This window comes from Lissotriton vulgaris, chromosome 4_1 (genome assembly GCF_964263255.1).
Source record: "Lissotriton vulgaris chromosome 4_1, aLisVul1.2, whole genome shotgun sequence".
Taxonomy (NCBI): Eukaryota; Metazoa; Chordata; class Amphibia; order Caudata; family Salamandridae; genus Lissotriton; species Lissotriton vulgaris.
Window position 1 is genome coordinate 49,122,883 of NC_141691.1, and position 23,644 is coordinate 49,146,526.

The window sequence follows — 23,644 nt, forward strand, 5'->3', positions numbered from 1 at the left end:
ATGGGGTCAGTTGCTCTGATACGCCAATTTTCATTGGCTTTGCACTCCATGAAAGGACTTCTATTTAACAAGTGCCCTTTGATATCCCATGGCTTTTTAGCTGATTTATGTGAAAAGTTTTCTTTAAAATGTATTATTTGACCCAGTTTTTTCCAAAGTTTCTTGTGGAGATAACCTCTTACCCATGATCCGTTTCAAAAGACCTCTGGTTCCTTCACATTGCTCAGTACAATTTATGACAAGTATTATATTACATACTCCACACCACTTTCAAAGTTTTTTTTCAGCACCCTAATATAGGCGGGTCCAAAAGAGAGATTTGTGTTGTATTTTTATTTTAATGACAGTTGTAATGTAACTTCAGAAATATAATTTATTGTGCTGTCATCTGGGTTAAGATCAAGTCATATAGCTTCCGTGGAAGATTCTGGTCAAAGGTCATATAATGTCACATCCAGTGATGTCAATAAGGTCAAAGGGCGTCTAATGTCACTTCAGCTACCCCAAGCATTTTGGTTAGTCGACGTCCATGGATAAACCGCTCCCAAAACAAGCCAACTTTGATGTGAACCCGAAGTCGCGTCAATACTCTAGGAAAGAATGACCTATGTAGACATAAACCCAGGGGCAACAGTCCTGCAAGACAGCCAAAGAAGATTGAATTACCCTCTTGAAAAATGACAATAAAAAGTAGAGTCAATGTCGCACTAAGCTGCTGGGAGTGCCTGATTTGAATTTGTCCTGACATGCGCATTGAGTGCGCGTGAGACTGAGGTGTGGCATCCATTCCCAAGAAGACCCAGCCACGCTAATACGCAGGACTGACTGTCCGAAGTCCGTCGCTGGGCCATAATTTAAATTAATGTATTACTAACCCCCTGGCCCCTGCCTTGCTAGCCTTGCCCTGCCTGCCCCTGCCTTCTGCTGCCTGCCTGTGAGTCTGCGTCTGGAGCCGAGCCTAGTAGCAGCAGCGGAGTGTCTGTAGGTGGTGGCAAGGACCGTCGGAGTCTCAGTGGGTGGTGGGGTGGTAATCAGAATTATCAGATAATTTGGATTGGAATCAGGGAGGGCATCATGGTGGGGCCCGACTTGCAATAAAAGTAAAACAAACATAGTGAGTCTTATGCTGCTCGGCCTCACCTCCCTGTCTGTTCTTTGGCTTCTTAGGCCTCCCTCGATCACCTCATCATTTGAATGTTACCAGAAGGCGCCAATCTTAGCAGCTATTTGTCTCCGGGTGGGAGAGTGCAGTGTGTGCTGCTGTTCCTGTGACACACGCACAGTTGAGAAAGATTCTCAGAAAAGAACCACTTCGCTATGGTAACTTTCAAAACTGAAATATTGCAGGGCAGTACATCTGTCCATAGGTTCCACGTCAAAAGTAAACCAATTTGGGCCTTAAGTATATTTCACACTTTTAATAAGTGAAAGGAGGAGTACTAGTGACAACGACTTCGTTGATGCAACTTGCGCAACAGGGCACGCGTAACATTTATTCAAAGACTAAAGAAGGACCACTTAGGGTAGAGGGGCACAATGTTTAAACTGGCGAATCGGTCACAGTTAATGATGCTTCTCAAGAACAGGGTGTACAGTGGTCACCGCCAGGGTGGGGGTGAAAGGGCTGACACTGAATCTGCCCCTAATCGACAGGTGGCATAGATGCTGTGGGGGGTTAGTGGTGATGGTGAAGCTCTTTGCTTCAGAACCGAGGGCCCCTCACACACAGGAGTATGTGGGGATCTGGCCCTGTCTGCGCTGGCTGCAGAGCCAAGCAGAGGTGGGCAGACTCTGGGTGGGCTCCAGTGCAGCAGGGCAGGTGGGCAGTGGCTGCGTTCGCTGCAGAGCCAAGGAGAGGTGGGCAGACTCTGGGTGGGCTCCATTGCAGCAGGGAAGGTGGGCAGTGTCTGTGCTGGGTGTAAAGCCCCAGGGGAAGTGGGCAGTGTCTGTGCTGGGTGCAGATCCCCAGGGAAGATGGGCAGTGTCTTTGCTGGATGCAGAGCTGCCCCAGGGGAGGTGGGCAGTGTCTTTGTTGCCTGCAGAGCCCCAGGGGAGGTGGGTAGTGTGTGTTGCCTGCAGAGCCTCTGGGGAGTTGGGCAGTGTCTGTGCTTGGTGCAGAGCCACATGGGAGGTGGGCAACGTCTGTGTTGCCTGCAGAGCCCCAGGGGAGGTGGGAAGTGCCTGTTCTGGGTGCAGAGCCCCAGTAGAGGTGGTCAGTGTCCATGTTGCCTGCAGGACCCCTGGGGAGGTGGGCAGTGTCCATGTTGCCTGCAGAACCCCAGGGGAGGTGGTCAGTGTCTGCGCTGCCTGCAGAGCCCCAGGGGAGGTGGGAAGTGTCTGTGCTGGGTGCAGAGCCCCAGGGGAGGTGGGCAGTGTCTGTGTTGCCTGCAGAGCCCCAAAGGAGGTGGGCAGCACACTGTACAAAGCACATATTTTTAAAGCTTAGTTGTTTTTAGCCACGTCCATAATTACATCAAAAACACACTTTGGAGAGACCCCCCCCTCCATATTTTTCATCCCACTTAAAGCCCCAGAAACAACATGTCGCTGTTACCTCATGGTCTGGCACTGTGCATCATGCATGACTCATGACAAGTATCCAGATTTCCTATGTGCAGAGGCATAGTGAACCCTGCCCCACCGAATCCCACCCCTTGCTTTAGAAGCTATGGCGAAGTCCTTGATGGGCCTCTTCTGTCTGCAACCCTGCAGACAAAGGTTCAGCTCATAATTAATATGAAAAGGTGGGCAAGTGAGTAGGTGAAGTAATAGATGGATGGCTGGATGGATTAGTGAAAGGGTGGATGGAGGAATGAAAGGTTGAATAGATGGATAATGAGAGAGGATGGATGGATGAGTGAGTGTAAGTTTGGATGGATGAGAGAAAAGGTAAATAGATGGAGGTATGGGTGGAAGGGTAGATGGATGGGTGAAAGGGTGGATGGGTGAGTGAAAGGATGGATGGATGAGTGAAAGGTTTGATGGATGAGTGAAAGGGTGGCTGTAAGGATGGATGAGTGAATGAAAGGGAGGGTAAATGGAGAAAATGATGGATAGATGAGTGAAGGAGTGAAAGTATAGATAAGTGAGAGAAAGGATGGATGAGTGATATGGTCAATGGATGGATTCATGAGTGGATGAGTAGATGGGTGGAAGGAAGGATGGCTAAGTGAGGGTCAATGGAGAGAGAAAGGGTAGATGGATGACTGAAAGTGTGAATGGGTGGAAGGATGAGGGACTGGGTGAATGTATGAGTAAGTGAAAGAGTGGCTGGATGGGTGAAAGGCTGGATGGATGAGTGAATGGATGGATGGGTGGATGGATGAGTGGGTTGATGAGTGTACAGATGGTTAGGGTGAAAGGGTGGATGGATGGAGGGATGGATGAGTGAAAAGATACATGGAAGGATACATGATGGATAGGTTTGCAAATGGTTGAATATGTTTGGATATGGATGGGCTTACTCATATACTATTGCACGACCTCCTCTGATGTGTGTAAAACGTACCTTTCGTCCCGGAGTTATGTCCTGACTTTTGACCCGTGGTAGGGCAAAGTGATAGGTGGTGAGCTGGGCCACCAGAAGGGGGAGGGGGGGCCCTCAATGTGCTTTGCAGGGGGGCCCCCTCATGTTTCGTTACGCCACTGCGCAAACACCACCAGCTGATTCGATCCACCAAGAAATCAGCATTCAAGACTCGACTAGACAACAACGCTCATAACAGCAAGGAACTATTCAACATCATCAAAGAATTCACCAACCCCACCGCAGCCTCAAACGACATTACTCCCTCCCAAGACCTCTGCGATTCGTTATCCTCCTTCTTCTACAACAAAATTGCCGACATACATAACAGCTTCGAAAACATCTCCAACGAACAATCATCTTCACCCCCCTCAGAACTTAAACTGCCCTCTAACAACCTCAACGCCTGGAACCCAATCACCACTGAAGACACCATCCGCCTAATGAATTCCATCCATTCTGGCTCGCCAACCGACCCATGTCCTCACCACATCTTCAATAAAGCAGACTCCATCATCGCACCCCATCTCCGTGATGTCATCAACTGCTCCTTCATCTCTGCTACCTTCCCAGAAAGCTGGAAACATGCCGAAGTCAGCCACCTCCTGAAGAAACCCACAGCAGACCCCTCTGAACTTAAAAACTACCGCCCCATATCTCTCCTCCCATTCCCGGCCAAAGTTATTGAGAAAGCCGTCAATAGACAACTCGCCGCTTTCCTCGAATCCAACAACTCCCTTGATCCCTCACAGTCCGGATTTCGAGCCAAACACAGCACCGAAACCGCCCTCATCGCAGCTACAGACGACATCCGAACACTTCTGGACAACGGAGAAACAGTGGCCCTCATTCTACTCGACCTCTCCGCCGCCTTCGACACTGTCTGTCACAACCCCCTCATACAACGCCTCAGCAACATCGGCATAAAAGGAAAAGCCTTGGACTGGATCATCTCGTTCCTAGCTGGAAGCACTCAGAGAGTCCGACTTGCCACGGAAGTCATCTGCGGTGTACCACAAGGATCTTCACTCAGTCCCACCCTCTTCAACGTTTACATGAGTCCACTCGCTTCCATCGCGCGTCAACACAACCTTAACATCATTTCCTACGCTGACGACACCCAGCTGATCTTCTCCCTCATTTAGACCCCAACACCGCCAAAACCAATCTTCACGAAGGCATGAAAGAAGTAGCCGTATGGATGAAAAACAGCCTCCTTAAACATAACTCAGACAAAACGGAAGTGCTCATCCTAGAATCATCCCCCTCTGCCTGGGACGACTCTTGGTGGCCCGTGGATCTGGGCTCAGCACCCACTCCCACTGACCACGCACGTAACCTTGGCTTCATCCTAGACTCCTCACTCTCGATGACCAAACAAGTCAACGCCGTCTCATCCTCCTGCTTCAACGTACTTCGTATGCTCAAAAAAATCTTCCATTGGATTGTGGTAAATAAGTATTTACCGTCGGAATTTCTATGCAGTAAAGTTCAATAAAACAACTCAATCGTAAATAAGAGGCAAAATCCGTGATATCTGAGTTTTAAAAGGGGTTTTATTCCATAAAATGGAATGGTTCGAACCAGGGATATCATGTTCCTTTCTCCATCAAGGATCAGGAAGGGATAGCACATATTTTATTGACAGAGTACATCATTTATAGTAAATGCATATGATGGTGATGGATACAGAAGGCGTAACAGCTGAGAGAAACGAGATAAGAACACATGTGCGTAACAGAAAGGCGTGCACGAGGGCGTACACAGAGGTGTGTGGTAGAAACGTCACTTGAAAGTGTCACAAGTGGGTGGAAACATAGCGGAATCTTGCAGTGTCAGCAGAAATCTGTAGCAAGGATGCGCCCGCAGCAGTATGACGTGTGACTGACGTGAGGCTGGAGGGTGCAGGGGACTTGACATTTAACACTAGAGGCAAGAGACAGAAGTCTGGCATGTCAGATCGACTCGTTCCTAAATCATATCTGATATCTGGTGTTTGGGGAACTATACTATCTAGAAGGAAAAGGTCTCTTGGGCAGAGGCTACTCTATACTGACTATTAATGCGTGCATATGTGACTACGTGTCTATGTGTAATGCGAGGGGCCATGGGCCTACCATGGTAACAGGAGCAATGAATTACTTGCATGGAGACAGAGAGGCCGGGCCCTTTGCTCTGCAGCCGGGGAGTGTTTATCTATTCTGCTAGACTGGAAAGTGTTTTCGAGGAGCTGAACTCGGCTATACTGATAACTTGAAGGCAAAATACTGTCTTTGGCAGGCAAGCAGGCCGAGCCGGGCACCGCTCGCCACGCAGGGAGTAGAACAGAGGTCAGGGATGCATCCCACGTTACAGCTTTCAGGCAGAGAACAGAAAGGGCTCGATGGCAGAAATCAGGGCCTAGTTCTGCAGGGCTAGGAAAACGTGGAAGTGCACCATGAAAAGACGTTGGCAAGGCATACTTAGGAACGGAATTATCGATCCATTCTTGGTGGATCTGAAAGAGGACATGTTAACGTTAAACGCAAATGTATTTGCGTTTTCATAGCAGGTCGAGGAGGGAAGTTACATGCACTTTAAGCTCGTACATGGAGACGGTGGGGTTCACGTTAGGGGACACAATTGACCATAAAAATTCATATTACCTCATTCCCTCCTTGTCCCCTACGGACCCTTCATGATATATCAATCTTCATTAGTCCATCTATTTGTTCATATAACATAATTTGCTCTTCCTTTTTCAGACGGGGTTTAGAACGTGGACTTGGATGAGGAATACATGATGTGGCGCACAAGCCGCAAATCGCTGGCCCACATTGCATACATAGGCAACAACTGAATACTATGAGAAGGGCTATTCCGAGGAAGGATAGGTAATATGAATTTTTATGGTCAATTGTGTCCCCTAACGTGAACCCCACCGTCTCCATGTACGAGCTTAAAGTGCATGTAACTTCCCTCCTCGACCTGCTATGAAAACGCAAACACATTTGCGTTTAACGTTAACATGTCCTCTTTCAGATCCACCAAGAATGGATCGATAATTCCGTTCCAAAGTATGCCTTGCCAGCGTCTTTTCATGGTGCACTTCCAAGTTTTCCTAGCCTCGCAGAACTAGGCCCTGATTTCTGCCATCGAGCCCTTTCTGTTCTCTGCCTGAAAGCTGTAACGTGGGATGCATCCCTGACCTCTGTTCTACTCCCTGCGTGGCGAGCGGTGCCCGGCTCGGCCTGCTTGCCTGCCAAAGACAGTATTTTGCCTTCAAGTTATCAGTATAGCCGAGTTCAGCTCCTCGAAAACACATTCCAGTCTAGCAGAATAGATAAACACTCCCCGGCTGCAGAGCAAAGGGCCCGGCCTCTCTGTCTCCATGCAAGTAATTCATTGCTCCTGTTACCATGGTAGGCCCACGGCCCCTCGCATTACACATAGACACGTAGTCACATATGCACGCATTAATAGTCAGTATAGAGTAGCCTCTGCCCAAGAGACCTTTTCCTTCTAGATAGTATAGTTCCCCAAACACCAGATATCAGATATGATGTAGGAACGAGTCGATCTGACATGCCAGACTTCTGTCTCTTGCCTCTAGTGTTAAATGTCAAGTCCCCTGCACCCTCCAGCCTCACGTCAGTCACACGTCATACTGCTGCGCGCGCATCCTTGCTACAGATTTCTGCTGACACTGCAAGATTCTGCTATGTTTCCACCCACTTGTGACACTTTCAAGTGACGTTTCTAGCACACACCTCTGTGTACGCCCTTGTGCACGCCTTTCTGTTACGCACATGTGTTCTTATCTCGTTTCTCTCAGCTGTTACGCCTTCTGTATCCATCACCATCATATGCATTTACTATAAATGATGTACTCTGTCAATAAAATATGTGCTATCCCTTCCTGATCCTTGATGGAGAAAGGAACATGATATCCCTGGTTCGAACCATTCCATTTTATGGAATAAAACCCCTTTTAAAACTCAGATATCACGGATTTTGCCTCTTATTTACGATTGAGTTATTTTATTGAACTTTACTGCATAGAAATTCCGACGGTAAATACTTATTTACCACATTAATTTGGCGCCCGAATAGGGACCCCTCCCCCACGTTACGCGCCGGTGGTGCGTTGCAAGCCTAGCCCCCTGCCACAGTCAAGACGGACAATTACGCGTACCCGCAGGATTTCCTGTATCTCCCTCTGGCCAACGGAGGTGACTGAGACTGCGATCGACACCCAGACGAGGCGGTAAGGAGTGCGGAGGATCCCGACCAGAGCCCAGCCAAGAGCGCAAGATCCGAGGTGTTTCGAGGCCCACCAGTATTGACGTCACGAGTCCCGAGTCGAGCCGAGTCCAGTCCGGTCCAGTCCAGATGAGTTTTCCGAGGCCTCCCGTTCCGTGCTTCCCGGTGAGTACCGTTGCTGGGGACGCATCTAGACGGGTGCATTACTATGTATCCGGTCAAGACGGGTTTGGGTACGCAGACTCGGTCTGCACTGTTTTAGCAGTGTATCTGTACTGTTTAGCAGTATATCAAGTAATATAAGTGTCTTCAAGAGTCCGATTTCATGTTGTCGTTTTAGAATTCAAGTATAGTTAATAGGTGTTCAAAATGTTTCTGTTTGATTAATGTCATGGTGTGAATGACTGTTTGATATTCATTACCGTGTTTTCTGTGTCAAAGTGTGCTCAGGTTCAAGTAAGTATCAAGTACCAAGTATCAAGATGCCAATGTTTTCGAAACTAAGACAGATAGGAACTAGAAAAGGGATACTAGAGGAATCAATTCCTGTCCCACCTAGGGACACTCCCGGAAGTTTTATGTACCATAAACATGGCTTAGATGCCATATTATATCTAGATTTATGGGCCGATTATACCAAGAACCTAGACGAGAGATATAGATGGCCCGTTACAGGGACATGGGATGCAGATTGCATCTTGAGAGTAGAAGAAGCGCTATGGAAAAAGAAAGCCAGACAATCACAGAAAGACGCCATAGAATTGTGGCGCAAAGAATCGCATAGACGTACAGAGAAAGAACTCAGAAAAGCAGAGAAACATAGAGAAGATTCAGATAAAGCCCGAGAAAATGCACTAGTTGAAGAAGGTATACGAGTTAAAGCAGAACAAGTGGACAGACAACAAAACACCCTTATGAATGGTATGTATCCTCTTTTGGCCGAGGGTTTACCTAAGGCCACCCCGGAAATGCCAAAAGACCTGCCCGCTCCATTGGTTCTGACTAAATTACGTCACAAGACCGCAGCAGACATTTTTCTTTCTTCCTATTTAGACAATGTAGCTCCTACATATACTACTGCACCTGCCCATGTACCCGTACCACCTGCACCTGCTGACGGTCTTCCACCTCATGATCATCTACCCCCACTTCCGCAACAACAAACTCCACCTCCTCCCGCTCCTGCGCCGGTTCCCCCAGCACTTCCCGCACCTATTATCACTTCCCCTCTCGTTCTTCCCGGCATTAATCCACTAAATCCTTTTGGGCCTGGCACCTCAGGAGGTGCGACAGGAGGTTTTCGGACACCGCCACCAACACACCGACTGACTTATAGGGATTTAGCAAAGCAACGTACACCTCAAACAGCGAGTTACGACATACTTAAAGAGCCTCTCACAGACTGTAGATATGATCCAGTACCCGGTAAAGACGACAGAATGATGTTAGCATCAGTACGTCTACGACGAGTTGCAAACTATTTAATGTTACTACCAGGAATGATTGAACATCTAGACAGAATATATCATTTTGTCCAAACGGGGGAAGGTCCTGAAAGTATTGGCGAGGCCATGGCATACCAGAAAGTTGACACTCAAGGTATGATATTACGCTTCTTCATAAACTGCTTGATAAGAGATCAAGTTGGCCTGGTGTAGACAAGGAAGAGATGAATGCACTTAACAAATGGGGTCAGAATATAGCAGACGGAAAGCATGATAAACAGAGTAGTATAGAGAACATGTACAGAAGGATCCGAAAAGCAGTAGTACAAATACATGAAAGAAGAAAGCCTGAAAGAGAAATAGATACAGACAAGAATGAATCCTCGGAGGAGGATGAACAACCAGAGACCACAGCAGAAACATTGCAATTACCAGCTAGAGACATGATAGCATATGTAGGAAACGGTAGACCCTTTAATAATACAATACGTCCGATACGTCCAGAAAGCAAGAGACTTTTTTCACGCTGCCATGTCAAATCCAAGGACTCCTGAACATTTGTTTCAGGCTACCGATAAAATACTTCAAGAACGAATGGGGTACCATGTACTCGATTCCATGGATGAACAAGAACTAGCCCGGTCCGCCGTACAATGGGCTGACAATTCTAGTACGTATAATGATGATGCAGTAGCTCAGACGTTTTTGAACCTTTCCCCTGATGAACAAAAATTAGCTAGTATATACATGATTCAGCATCTCATTACGTTGTTTAAAGGCCAACATTCTGATCCAGGTCCCTTACCGGATATATTAATAGAACTGCTCTCTAATAGATGGAGAGGCCTAGGTACTGATTTAATTAAAAAGATTCTAGAACATAGACACAAGTATAGTGCCTTCCTGAAACCACAGTTTATGTCTGCTCCACCAACCCCAGTAAGAAAAATGTTTTACTTTGACAGACAAAACCCTTTACGAGAAGTACATCCGGTCAGAAAAGACGATAACTCACTAGAACGTGTATTTGTATATACACCAATCACTAAAATGGAATTATTGGAAATGAAGAAAATAGTGCCCTGTCATGATAAAGACCCTGCAGGTTTTCACCGAGAGATTAAAGATATGTTACTCATGGGGGATTACACGTATACAGATATTATGAAAATGTTAAAAGTATTGTTGCCCGCTGGAATTTACGAGAAACTAAAGGAGAAAGAATGGGAGGTGGGAGACACAAAGATAGATTGGGCTGCATTAGAAGTTGAAGAAAATGGACGTACCGCAGGTTTAGGCCTTGGGGATAAAACTAAAGCATTACCAGGTTTATTAGTACAGGTTTTGCCTAGACTATTAGCGACCAAAAAGGAAGACTGGGATGCAATCTCAGCCTGTAAACAGAAACACGATGAAGACACTAGTGATTTTTATTCTAGATTCGAGAAATGTTTTATTATTAACAGTGGCCTGAAAACAAGCAGCGAGTCATACCCACACCTCTTTGTATCAAAATTAGTCGAGAATTCCCTGCCTCAAGTTAAGAACCGTGTTCTGAAAGTAGAAAGTACATGGCAAGCAAATACGCCGTCCCAAATGTTACAAATGTTACAGTACCACCAGAATAGAATTAGGGAAGAACAAGACCACGAACAGAGACGTATGAAAGATACGAAAATGAAAATGTTAGTTGCTCAGTCAGTTTCAGCTGACGGTCAGAAAAAGGGTATGACACAGTCAAATAATACGGCGGCTCCCGTTAAAGGGACATGCAACTATTGTAAACAGCCAGGTCACTATGTGAATGAATGTACGGTTCTGAAATACAATATAGCAACAGGAAAAACTAAAGAAAGACCACGTCAGCCTAGACAGGACCAGGTCCAACACCAAGTTCAGCAACATATTCTACAGTCACAGCCGGCTCCTCAACAGACAGGACAGACAGTAGCGGCACCACATGCACAGCCCATTGCCACGACACAGCAAGTTTCACAGCAGATGTACCAGTATGCACAATCCGATTACCCTGATTATCAGCGATACTCATGAAACAGCCTAGAGAGGGAGATTGGCTTGCCTCTCATTGAGGTTCCGGTAGATCAAGAGGGTCCTTATGTACATAGTCAAGTATTAGGAAAAGATAGAAAGTTTTTAATTGACACAGGGGCAAGTCGAACAACAATAAGTCACGACGAGGTTCCAGGGGCACCCCTCTCAGGCTCACAGAATGTTTCCCTTGGATTTTCAGGACAGCCTATTGTTAATGAAGTATCGAAACCCGTTCCCCTAGCAGTTGGTCCATTGTCACGTACTACAGACTTATTGCTCACGAAGTCATGTCCAGAAAACTTGTTAGGTATCAAGACACTGAAAGCTCTAGGAGCAGTGATATGTTGTTCTCCGGAAGGAGTTAGATTGTTTTTACGTGACTTTAAAGGTCACTATGTATTACGAGATTTTGATGTCAGATTGAAAAATGTACCAGAACATTTGTGGGCAAAAGGCCCAACTGATGTAGGTTGTATGCACATTACACCATACCGAGTCACACTCAAGCCAGGAGTTGTACTGCCCCGAATCCGACAATACAGGTTACCACCCGATGCTGTAGTGGCTTTACTGGAAATCATTGAAGAGCTTATTGCACAAGGAGTGGTTGTAGAAACCGACTCCAATTTATGTAATTCCCCTATCATTCCGATTCTTAAACGTACTGACCCGAATGCACCACCTGTTTATCGGTTGGTGATCGATTTGCGAGAATTGAATAAATGTATTGTACCGCAGTATCCTGTGGTCCCCGACATCTCATCATTATTGACTGCTATTGATTCAGAGGCGACGTTCTTCACTGTAATTGACCTTAAGAACGCCTTCTTCAGTGTCCCCATTGATCCGGAAAGCCAATATCTCTTCGGATTCTGTTTAAATGGCCGTAGCTTCAAATTTGCACGCGCACCTCAAGGATTCACAGAAAGCCCCAGCATCTACAGCCAAGCATTGAAAAGACAATTTGACAGTATTCACATGCCGGTTAACACTGCCCTACTTCAGTATGTCGATGATCTGTTGATCACCGCCCGTAGCGAACCTGAATGTGAACATGCATCACTGACGGTTTTACATTTTTTGGCTGACAAGGGACACAAGGTGTCCCCTTCAAAGTTACAATTCTGTGTTCAGCAAGTGGTGTACCTTGGGCACTTGCTGTCCAAGAGGGGGAGACAGCTAACACCCGACCGCATTGAGTTAATTGCACACTTACCGCAACCCAAGACACAAAAGGAAGTGCGGGCTTTTATTGGTCTCACCTCTTACTGCAGACAATGGATTCCCCAGTACGCATTTCTAGCCAAGCCACTTATACAGTTGACAACACAGGAGGCAGCGACTTCGACTGTCCTCCCTTGGACTCAGGAACATACACAGGCTTTTGATGAATTAAAGAAAGCATTATGTCAAGCATCAGTCTTAGCAACGCCATGTTACAACAAACCTTTTACACTTTTTGTTACAGAACGTGATGGTACAGCATTATCTGTCCTCACGCAAGACCAAGCAGGTTCATATAAGCCGTGTGCTTATTTTTCGAGTACATTAGACCCAGTAGCCCAGGCCCTGCCTGCGTGCTTGAAATCAGTTGCAGCAACAGCCTTAGCAATCCGACAAAGTGATTCTATAGTGTTAGGACATCCCCTGACAGTACAAGTTCCACACGCTGTGGAAGTTCTTTTAAACAGAACACAGACTCAACACTTGACTATAGCACGACTGACAGGTTATGAATTGACATTGTTCCAGCCACACATAGAAATCAGACGCTGTAATATACTCAATCCTGCCACATTGTTACCTTCGAACATTACAATTCCAGCTCCACATGACTGTATAGAGATCATTAATGCAGTAACAAAGCCCCGACGAGACTTGACAGATGTTGCACTGACTAACCCAGACCTGACACTTTATGTAGATGGTTCATGTATGAGAACAAGCACAGGAGAATTAGTGGCCGCATATGCAGTGACCACTGAAACTGAAGTCAAAGAAACACACCGTATTGATACACTGTCTGCTCAAGCTGCAGAGCTCATTGCTCTGACCCGAGCCTGTATAGTAGCCAAGAACAGGAATGTTAACATATACACAGATTCACGTTATGCATTTGGAGTCGTACACGACTTCGGTGTACTCTGGCAGGAAAGAGGTTTCTTGACCTCTCACGGAACCAAGATCCAACATGGTCCCCTCATTCAAGAATTATTGGAAGCAATACATTTGCCATCAGCCATAGCTATCATGAAGTGCAAAGCACATACTAAAGTTACAGATACTATTTCCCAGGGGAACGACCTGGCCGATCGAACAGCGAAACACACAGCTCTGACTCATACACATGCAGCTGCTATGACAAAGACAATAGTTCCGACACCGACACATTGTATGACAGTTAAGGATCCCGCACTAGATGTAATTGACATACAAACACATGCTACCCCAGACGAAATAAAGAAATGGACTGAACTAGGAGGGATCCAGACAGATCAGGGATGGATGACGAAGGGAAAAGCCACATGGTTTCTCCCCGACTCTATGGTTCAAGTTATGATCAACACGGCACACAGTCCAGCACACTTAGGAGAAAAAGCTATGTTAGACAGTTTACAGAATCTCTGGTACAATAAACATTTACGAGCAGCAGCAAAACAGAAAGTGCGTACTTGCATGATCTGTTGTCAGTTCAACCCAGGTAAAAGCATTCCTGTAGAGCAAGGTGGATTCAATCCTCCCGATCACCCTTTTGAAGTCCTCCAGATGGATTATATCCAGATGGAACGATGTCGAGGATTCAAATACGTCCTCGTAGTTGTATGTGCACTTTCCCGTTGGACAGAAGCATATCCAGTCCCAGATTACACTGCTCCGACCACTGCCAAACAGCTGGTTCGTGAATTCTTCCCACGGTACGGTTTGCCTCGTGTCGTGTATTCAGATAACGGCCAGCCATTCTCGTCCGAGCTAATGAAGCAGGTATCACTCCTGCTAGGATATCAGTGGAAGTTCCACTGCGTCTGACATCCCGAGGCAGCAGGTCTCGTGGAACGCCACAATCAGACACTGAAAACACGTCTTGCTAAGATTTGTGCCGAGAAAGGGGTAGACTGGATAGTCGCCCTGCCAGTTGCATTGTTTTACATGAGAATGGTTGCACACTCTAGAACAGGGCTATCCCCGTATGAGGTGGTCTTTGGCAGGCCACCGAATATGTGGGGGACGCCTCTGCCTCGTAAAATAACAGATGTTGACTGTAATATGCTGACAGATTACCTTGCCTCCTTGATGTCTGCACTACAATCTTGTCGTTCACAGGTGGCTGCAGCCTTTCCCGACAACACCGAGGTGAAGCCACACCAGATTGTACCGGGGGACCACGTCTTTATCAGGAACTTCGACAGGAGGAGTCCGCTGGAGCCCTGCTGGCAGGAGCCGAAGCTCGTCTTATTGACCACGAGCACGGCAGTGAAGTTGGAGGGCCGCAAGGGATGGGTCCACATGAGTCATGTTAAAAAACTTTACGGATCGCCGCCAGAGACTGACTCTTCCTCCCCCTCTAAGGACTGCCCAGATTCCAGTGACTCTAAACTTCCCCTGGTAGAGAAAACTCCTCAACAGGAGTATAAATTAAAGTTGAGGTCTAGCAAGTCAGACAGTTTAATTGTTTAAGTCCTCCCCTAGGTGAATCGGTTAGACAGTTTCTGACATGTACCCGTTAGACCCCAATAGAGTGAGAGATAGACAGAAACAGCTCAAGAAACAAGAATATTGTAAATCTCTTCGTAGTCACTGTATCGTGAAACAAGAAAGACTGTCACCCACGCACTGGTTACGAGTCGACTAGACTACGGAAACACCCTATACGCCGGAATGACAGCCAAATTACAGAAAAAACTCCATTGCATCCAAAACGCATCAGCGAGACTCATTTTGGACATCCCTCGCCAAGATCACATTACCGGCCACCTGAAAGACCTCCATTGGCTTCCCGTCAACAAGAGAATAACATTCCGTCTCCTCACCCACGCACACAAGGCCCTCTACAAACTAGGACCCAAATGCCTCAACACTCGACTATCCTTCTACACACCCACCCGCCAACTAAGATCCTCCAATCAAGGCCTCGCCGCAGTTCCGCGTATCCAAAGATCCACCATGGGAGGCAGATCCTTCTCCTACTTGGCGGAAAAGACCTGGAACTCACTCCCCACTCACCTCCGCCTTACACAGAACCACATCTCCTTCAGAAAAGAACTTAAAACCTGGCTATTTGATAAATAATTAACCCCTCCCCAAGCGCCTTGAGACCCTCTGGGTGAGTAGTGTGCTATATAAATCCTTGAACTTGAACTCCTGCTTTGACCTCACCGCAAAGAGCGTCCCGCATTAGTCTCACACCTGGATGGAAAAAAGAACAAGAAGAAAAGGAGAGACTCTTCGCTGAGCTCAGTAGCAACTTTGTGCTGCAAACAAAGGTAACCATTGTTTTTGTTCAACTTGTACATACTGTTGGCAGGGCTTGAGTGAAGCTAACCCTGGCCAAATTTGCTTGGGGATTTGATGCTGAAATCATACTTCAGTTTAGAAAATGTTGATAAAGGAGCCTCTACGCACAATCTAAAACAAATCTAACAACAACAAACTAAAGGTTGGTTGAGATTTGAACAGTTTTCGTGAGGTGGTACCTTAAGAGATAGAGTATACTAGACTAAAGACTTATTCATTTTTTGTTTTAGGTACCATATCTGTCAGTACCATTCTTCAGACTGGTGTCAATACGTGCTGCAGTGTTGCTGTTGAATAGACGAGCCACAGAATCTTTGACTCTACATGCTCGCTACATCCCAACCCTTTTCCCCCTGGGATTTTCCACTGGAGCAGTTTCTCCTCCTATAAACCGAGAGCAAGTCTCATGAGGATTTGGGAACTAGCGTTGCTGCCCTATTGGAATCATCTGGGAATCAGGCAGGTGGCTTATGACGTCTGTGCAGTATCATGGACCTTGCATATCTGTGCAGTGCTGTGCACCCCGTACATCTGGTCACTGTTGTGGACCCCTTGCATCTGGGCAGTGTCATGGACCCTGTGGAACCATGCAGTGATGTGCACCCCGTACATATGGTCAGTGTTGTGGATTCTGTGCATCTGTGCAGTATCGTGGACATCGCTCATCTGTGCAGTGCTGTGCACCCCGTGCATCTGGGAAATGTTTTGGACCCTCACATCCATGCAGTGCTGTGCACCCCATGCAACTGTGCAGTTTCATGGACTGCACATATCCATGTAGTGCTGTGCACTCCATGCATGTGGGCACTGTTGTGGACCCCACGCATCTGTGCAGTGCTGTGCACCCTGTGCATTTGGACAATGTTGTGGAGCCCGTACATCCGTGCAGTGCTGTGCACCCCGTGAATCTGTGCAGTGTCATGGACTGTGCACGTCCGTGCAGTGCTGTGCACCCCATTCATCCTTGCAGTGATGTGTACCCTGTGCATCCATGCTGTACTGTGCACCCCGTGGATCTGGGCACTGTAGTGGATCCCATGTAACTGTGCAGTGCTGTGCTCCCTGTGCATCCGTGCAGTGCTGTGCACCCCGTGAATCTGTGCAGTATCATGGACCTCACATGTATTTGCAGTGCTGGGAAACCCATTCATCGGGGCAGTTATGTGGACCCCACATATTCGTGCACCTCTGTGCACCCCGTGGATCTGGGAACTGTAGTGGATCCTGTCTGTGCAGTATCATGGACCTCACATGTATTTGCAGTGCTGGGAAACCCATTCATCGGGGCAGTGATGTGGACCCCACATATTCGTGCACCTCTGTGCACCCCGTGGATCTGGGAACTGTAGTGGATCCTGTCTGTGCAGTATCATGGACCTCACATGTATTTGCAGTGCTGGGAAACCCGTTCATCGGGGCAGTGATGTTGACCCCACATATTCGTGCACCTCTGTGCACCCCGTGGATCTGGGAACTGTAGTGGATCCTGTGCAACAGTGCAGTGCAGTGCTCCCTGTGCATCTGGTCATTGTTGTGGATTCTGTGCATCTGTGCAGTATCGTGAACATCGCTCATCCAAGCTGTGCTGTGCACCCCGTGCATCTGGGCAGTGTTGTGGACCCCACACATCTGTGCAGTGCTGTGCACCCCATGCATCTGTGCAGTATCATAGACCACGCACATCCATGCAGTGCTGTGCACCCCGTGAATCTGGGCAGTGTTGTGGACCCCGCACATCCGTGCAGTGCTGTGCACCCCCTACATCTGTGCAGTATCATGGACAGCGTACATCCGATGAAGTGCTGTGCACCCCATTCATCGGGCAGTGATGTGGACCCGCACAATTGTACAGTGCTGTGCACCCCATGCAACTGTGCATTATCATGAACCACGCACATCTGTGCAGTGCTGTGCACCCTGTTCGTTGGGAAAGTGATGTGGACCCCACACATCTTGGCAGTGCTGTGCACCCAGTGCATCTGTGCAGTATCATGGACCATCCACATCTGTGCAGTGCCGTGCACCCCATTCATCAGTGCAGTGATGTGGACCTCGCACATCCATACAGTGCTGTGCACCCCATGCATCTGTGCAGTATCATGGACTGCGCACATCTGTGCAGTGCTGTGCACTCCGTCCATCTGTGCAGTATCATGGACCCCGCACATCCGTGCAGTGCTGTGCACACCGTGTGTAGGAGAGTAGGATCTACTTCTTATGGTTACCTCCACTTTTTGCTGATGTTTCACTGTTTTTTCACTTTAGTCCGCCTGGGGCCCTGCTATCCAGGATCCAAACTTAGCTGTATCCTCTCTAAATTGATTCCATATACTTTCGGTACACTCCAGTTTGGTTACTGAGGTACCCTTGTGAGTCCCTAGTATATGGTACACCAGGTACTAAGGGCATAGGTTCCCCAGAGGCCTACCAGGGGTTGCCTCATGTATTATGCCACCCCTGGGAAGCCTTCCACAATGATACCACAGGACTGCTACTGCAGCCTGGGTAAGTTGGTACATGCCCCCCTTACTTAGATATAGGTTACCTATATCTAGATATAGGTTACCTATATTTAGGAGAGGTGTGGCGCCGTGGCCAGGGCGACTGACGCTGGAATCTGGGGATCACGGTTCGATCCCCGGCACCGGCGGCAGATTAGCTCAGCACCATGTGACTCTGGGCAATAGCTTGCTTAATCTTCCCGACGGCCCCCAGCGCCTGGAGACCCTTACGGGTGATTGTTCGCGCTTTACAAATGTGGATTATTATATTATTATAGCTACCTTATATTACGACACATATAAACCTATCAGCCACCCCTATGGCAGGCCTTATCAATCCTGAAGGCAGGGACCTGGGTTTTGTGTGAGAGGGTGCCCCTGCATGAGAACGACCCCTCTCCAGCCTTCTGAATCTATTCTCTGGGGCTGTTCTGTGATGCAGCCGACCATATACTCTTAAGTGCATTATAACCTTGCGGTAAATGCTAACTTTGGAATAACTGCCTGGAAACATATGTTTGGTGTCAAACACTTTGGAATCCTACTCCCCCGCCAGTTCTGGTGGCAGGGGTAGAATTCCACCCTTCTAGACTGGTATACCCTTTACCAGTTTAAAAGAGTCCTGGCATCACAAAATGGATGCTGCAGCCACAGACACGAGTCTGGCCTCCTGCTGCTGGACGAAACTCTGGCAGGGGAGGACTGGACAATAGGTTTCCAGTCACATGGAGGTGTCACCACCTCCCAGACAAGCCTTAGTGGATTGGGGCTGGGTGGGTGCACACTGAGAGTGCTTTGAAGTCTGCACTGGGGGCACATTTGGTTTCCCTGTACATAGCCCAGTTCAAACTGGTTGCAGGCGCTACCAGCTCCTGCTCTGGTGAGAAACTTGACAAAGGAAATGGGTGTAGCCACCCCTGTTTCCAAACCCTCCCGTAGGTGGGTCCCCAGAGTTAGTCCAACCCCTTCCTTGGGTATAAGAAAGGAACCCCGGACTACAGGACTTTAGATTACACCTGGACGAAACTCTGCTACAGATTTCCTGGAACTTCGATGATATACATGACTAGTTGACTGAAGAATCTCCCTTGGAGTAAAGGTGTTACTCCCCTTGCGAGGCAGGCACCAAAGATGCATCTGACCAGTCTGCATCTCCGAAGCTACCGCCGGACTCCGAAGTATTTGCAGCCCAGGAGGTGGATTTCCAGACTTCTCAGAGGCTGACCGAGTCCCCAGCAAAGCTGAGACCCGCAGCCCTCGTGAGTGACGAGGAACCAGAACTCCTGGACACTGTGCACATTTGCAAGTGCATCAGTTTCCCAACGTTCTTTGAGGCTGTACTTTGGGTTACTTGTGGCCCAAGCACCTTTTACACTGAAGATTGCTGGCCTACACTCCATGAGTGTTCTGTGCGCCAGTTCTATATGTTTCTGCTCGAGGCCCCTTTGGGATCCCTGGTGGGGCACTGTGAAGGCAACTCTGATTTTCCATGAGCTTCCCTGGTTGCTCCAGACGTGCCCCACCGCGTGGTGAGTCCCTCGGACCTTGCTGGTCCACACCAAAGTCTCTTTTGTCTTCCTGTGTGGGTTGCTGTTGCCAAGGCTTGTTGCGTCCAATCCGGGCACTGACACCGCAGCACTCGACATCCTTTGTGGGACAGTTTGATTCCAGATCCTGGTTGTCGTCGACACCTCCTGGTCATCGTGGCTGAAGAGTCAAGCTTCACCTCCTCAACCTGAAATCACCCTACATCGGTGGGCATTTGCCTATCGTGCTCCTGGTCACTGGCTAGTAAACCAGACTCTGTCCCCTCTGCTTTCAGGTTCTTCTCATCTTTGATCCAGGCTTGGATTACCCCGGACACTTTCCACTTTGACGGCAGCAACACTTTGCAGCAGATCGCCATTGAAATCAACAACGATTTCCGACACCAAAAGACACCTATGCACCCAGCTTCCCTGGGTGAGGTAACTCGAGTACTCTGGTGCTCCCATGGGGGTTGGCCCTAGAACCCCTTAAGTCTAAAGGGGTTTGCTCAAAGTCCTCTTCCAAGTGTCTCTAATCTTTAAATTTACAACTGCGACTTTCCCCATTGAAGTTAATGGCGATTTCCCCGTGGCTCCCCTTCGTCACTACCTTGGGTGGTTCCTTGTGGCCCCAGCACTTCTACAGGCTCTAGGCCTTGTGTCTAGTCAAGTTGTGGTTCTTATACCACTTTATTGATATGTGGTTTGATACGCCCCTAGGGCTCCATGCAGATTGTGCTAATTTACTGAGTGATAAAAAGTGTAACGTATGTGCTTTGACCTTTAGCCTCATAAAGAGACTAGTTGGGTTTGTTTGGAATAAATACATATATTTTATATATATGCCCCAAAAGTTACTTCAAACACAACAGGTGATGGACAGAATGTGGATCAATGTCACACACTCACCCCAGTCCAAAGATCTGGGCCCAAATCCATCGTTTTTTTGCACTCCACACCACCCTGGGTTAGACAATGGCGATATGCAAATCAGCTCTGACCCTGTGCCCCATGGGAACAGTCCAGTCCGAACTACAAAAGCCATGTCCTTCCCAGAACGGAATCAAGCATCCGAGGACCGGACCGGTTTCGAGGTAACACCTCTCATCAGCCCGGCTAGCTTGACTCCAGTGGTGTGGAGTGCCTGGGACCCACGTCTGGGCATCCCCAGCGCACTTAGGGCGGAATATGCAAACACAACAGGTGATGGACAGAATGTGGATCAATGTCACACACTCACCCCAGTCCAAAGATCTGGGCCCAAATCCATCGTTTTTTTGCACTCCACACCACCCTGGGTTAGACAATGGCGATATGCAAATCAGCTCTGACCCTGTGCCCCATGGGAACAGTCCAGTCCGAACTACAAAAGCCATGTCCTTCCCAGAACGGAATCAAGCATCCGAGGACCGGACCGGTTTCGAGGTAACACCTCTCATCAGCCCGGCTAGCTTGACTCCAGTGGTGTGGAGTGCCTGGGACCCACGTCTGGGCATCCCCAGCGCACTTAGGGCGGAATATGCAAACACAACAGGTGATGGACAGAATGTGGATCAATGTCACACACTCACCCCAGTCCAAAGATCTGGGCCCAAATCCATCGTTTTTTTGCACTCCACACCACCCTGGGTTAGACAATGGCGATATGCAAATCAGCTCTGACCCTGTGCCCCATGGGAACAGTCCAGTCCGAACTACAAAAGCCATGTCCTTCCCAGAACGGAATCAAGCATCCGAGGACCGGACCGGTTTCGAGGTAACACCTCTCATCAGCCCGGCTAGCTTGACTCCAGTGGTGTGGAGTGCCTGGGACCCACGTCTGGGCATCCCCAGCGCACTTAGGGCGGAATATGCAAACACAACAGGTGATGGACAGAATGTGGATCAATGTCACACACTCACCCCAGTCCAAAGATCTGGGCCCAAATCCATCGTTTTTTTGCACTCCACACCACCCTGGGTTAGACAATGGCGATATGCAAATCAGCTCTGACCCTGTGCCCCATGGGAACAGTCCTGTCCGAACTACAAAAGCCATGTCCTTCCCAGAACGGAATCAAGCATCCGAGGACCGGACCGGTTTCGAGGTAACACCTCTCATCAGCCCGGCTAGCTTGACTCCAGTGGTGTGGAGTGCCTGGGACCCACGTCTGGGCATCCCCAGCGCACTTAGGGCGGAATATGCAAACACAACAGGTGATGGACAGAATGTGGATCAATGTCACACACTCACCCCAGTCCAAAGATCTGGGCCCAAATCCATCGTTTTTCCATCGAGTTACTTCAGCAATTGAGGCCGCACTCCATTACAGGTAAAGAAACATCCTTCATTTGAACAAGACAGGCAGCTTCTAATCCCGTGTTAAAGTCCTCTTGGCTAACGCGTTTCAAAGACATTCTTTCTTCTTCTTCAGAGCCAAAGTGAGCAGTTGGGAAATGATGTGCGTGACCCCAGGCCCCTGCGTGCTCATTAAATCACCAATTAAGAATAAGTACATATATTTTATATATATACCTGGTGTGGTTCTCCTTTCATTTGGTGGTTCACGAGATTGTAGACTGGTAAAACTAACTGCTTTACATTCCTTCAAGACTTAGGGCCCTATGTATCAAGGCGAATTGCGATCGCAAACGCTGAAATTCACAGAATTTTAGAGTTTGCGATCACAATTTGGCCTAGTGCTATGTATGAAAGCACAACTGTCTCACAAATTAAGGAATCGCAAAATTTGCAAATCCTTATTTTGCAAAAGCATTTAAGGAATTGCAAATTGCGATTCCTTAAATGAAATGTATGAAGCACCAAAGTTGTGCGAATATGACATAAGGAATCGCAAATTAACACCAACTACCGGTTGGTGGTAATTTGCGATTTCCTTCAAAAATGCACATTTTTGCATTTTACAAAGTGGCATGTGGCGCACACACATGCCCTTTGGGCATGTATGTGCACCACATGTGCACCCATGCTCATTTCAGGGGTGCAACAGGGTGTCCTTTTGACACCCTGGCACCCTTGAAATTGCATTCTCAATTTGCGATTCTCTAATTGGGAATCGGAAATTGAGAATGTCTTCCCTTTCATTCCTATGGGCCTCTTGGCCCATAGAAATTAATGGGGAGGTATTCCTTAATTGCAAATCGCATTTTGCGATTCTGAATTAAGGAATACGTACGGTTCGCAATCCTATATACACAGCGTTTTGCGATTCTAAAATAGCGATTCTCATAGTTCGCTATTTGAGAATTGCAAAACCTAACATTGATACATATGGCCCTTAGCCTGAAGGCTGCTCTCCACAGCTACCACTAGGATAGCTTTCAATAAAGGTTGTCTTTAACCTATCACCTCTAAGGGGTTGTTTGGACTGGTACAAAGTGCCCACTATAACTAGTAGACACCATAGATATTAAGGATTCAGGACAGCGTCGGTACACATTCCAAGGAACTAGGGATTCCGCCTGCGGTGTCTCCCCTTATTTCCAGGGCCCCCACCCCTCGGTTTACACTATTTATGCCCGCTGCTGAGCCCGACATTTTGGCTATCCTCGGATCTCTCAAGTCGGGCTCCCCTACTGATCCCTGCCTCGAGTATTGGCTGGGGTAGCCTAGAAGGTCTGTCCTGGGGTAGTGGCGATTGTTAATCTCTCCCTTCGGACCGCCACGGTTCCCGTGCGATGGAAACAGGGCAAACTGTTACCCCTTCTCAAGAAACCTTAACTGGACCCTGTGGTTCCAGCTAATTATCGGCCTATTTCTCTTCTACCAGCCTTGGCCAAGGTTAGTGAGAAGGTGGTTTTTCGGCAGCTTGAGACATTTGTTGGAACATCGGGTTCCTT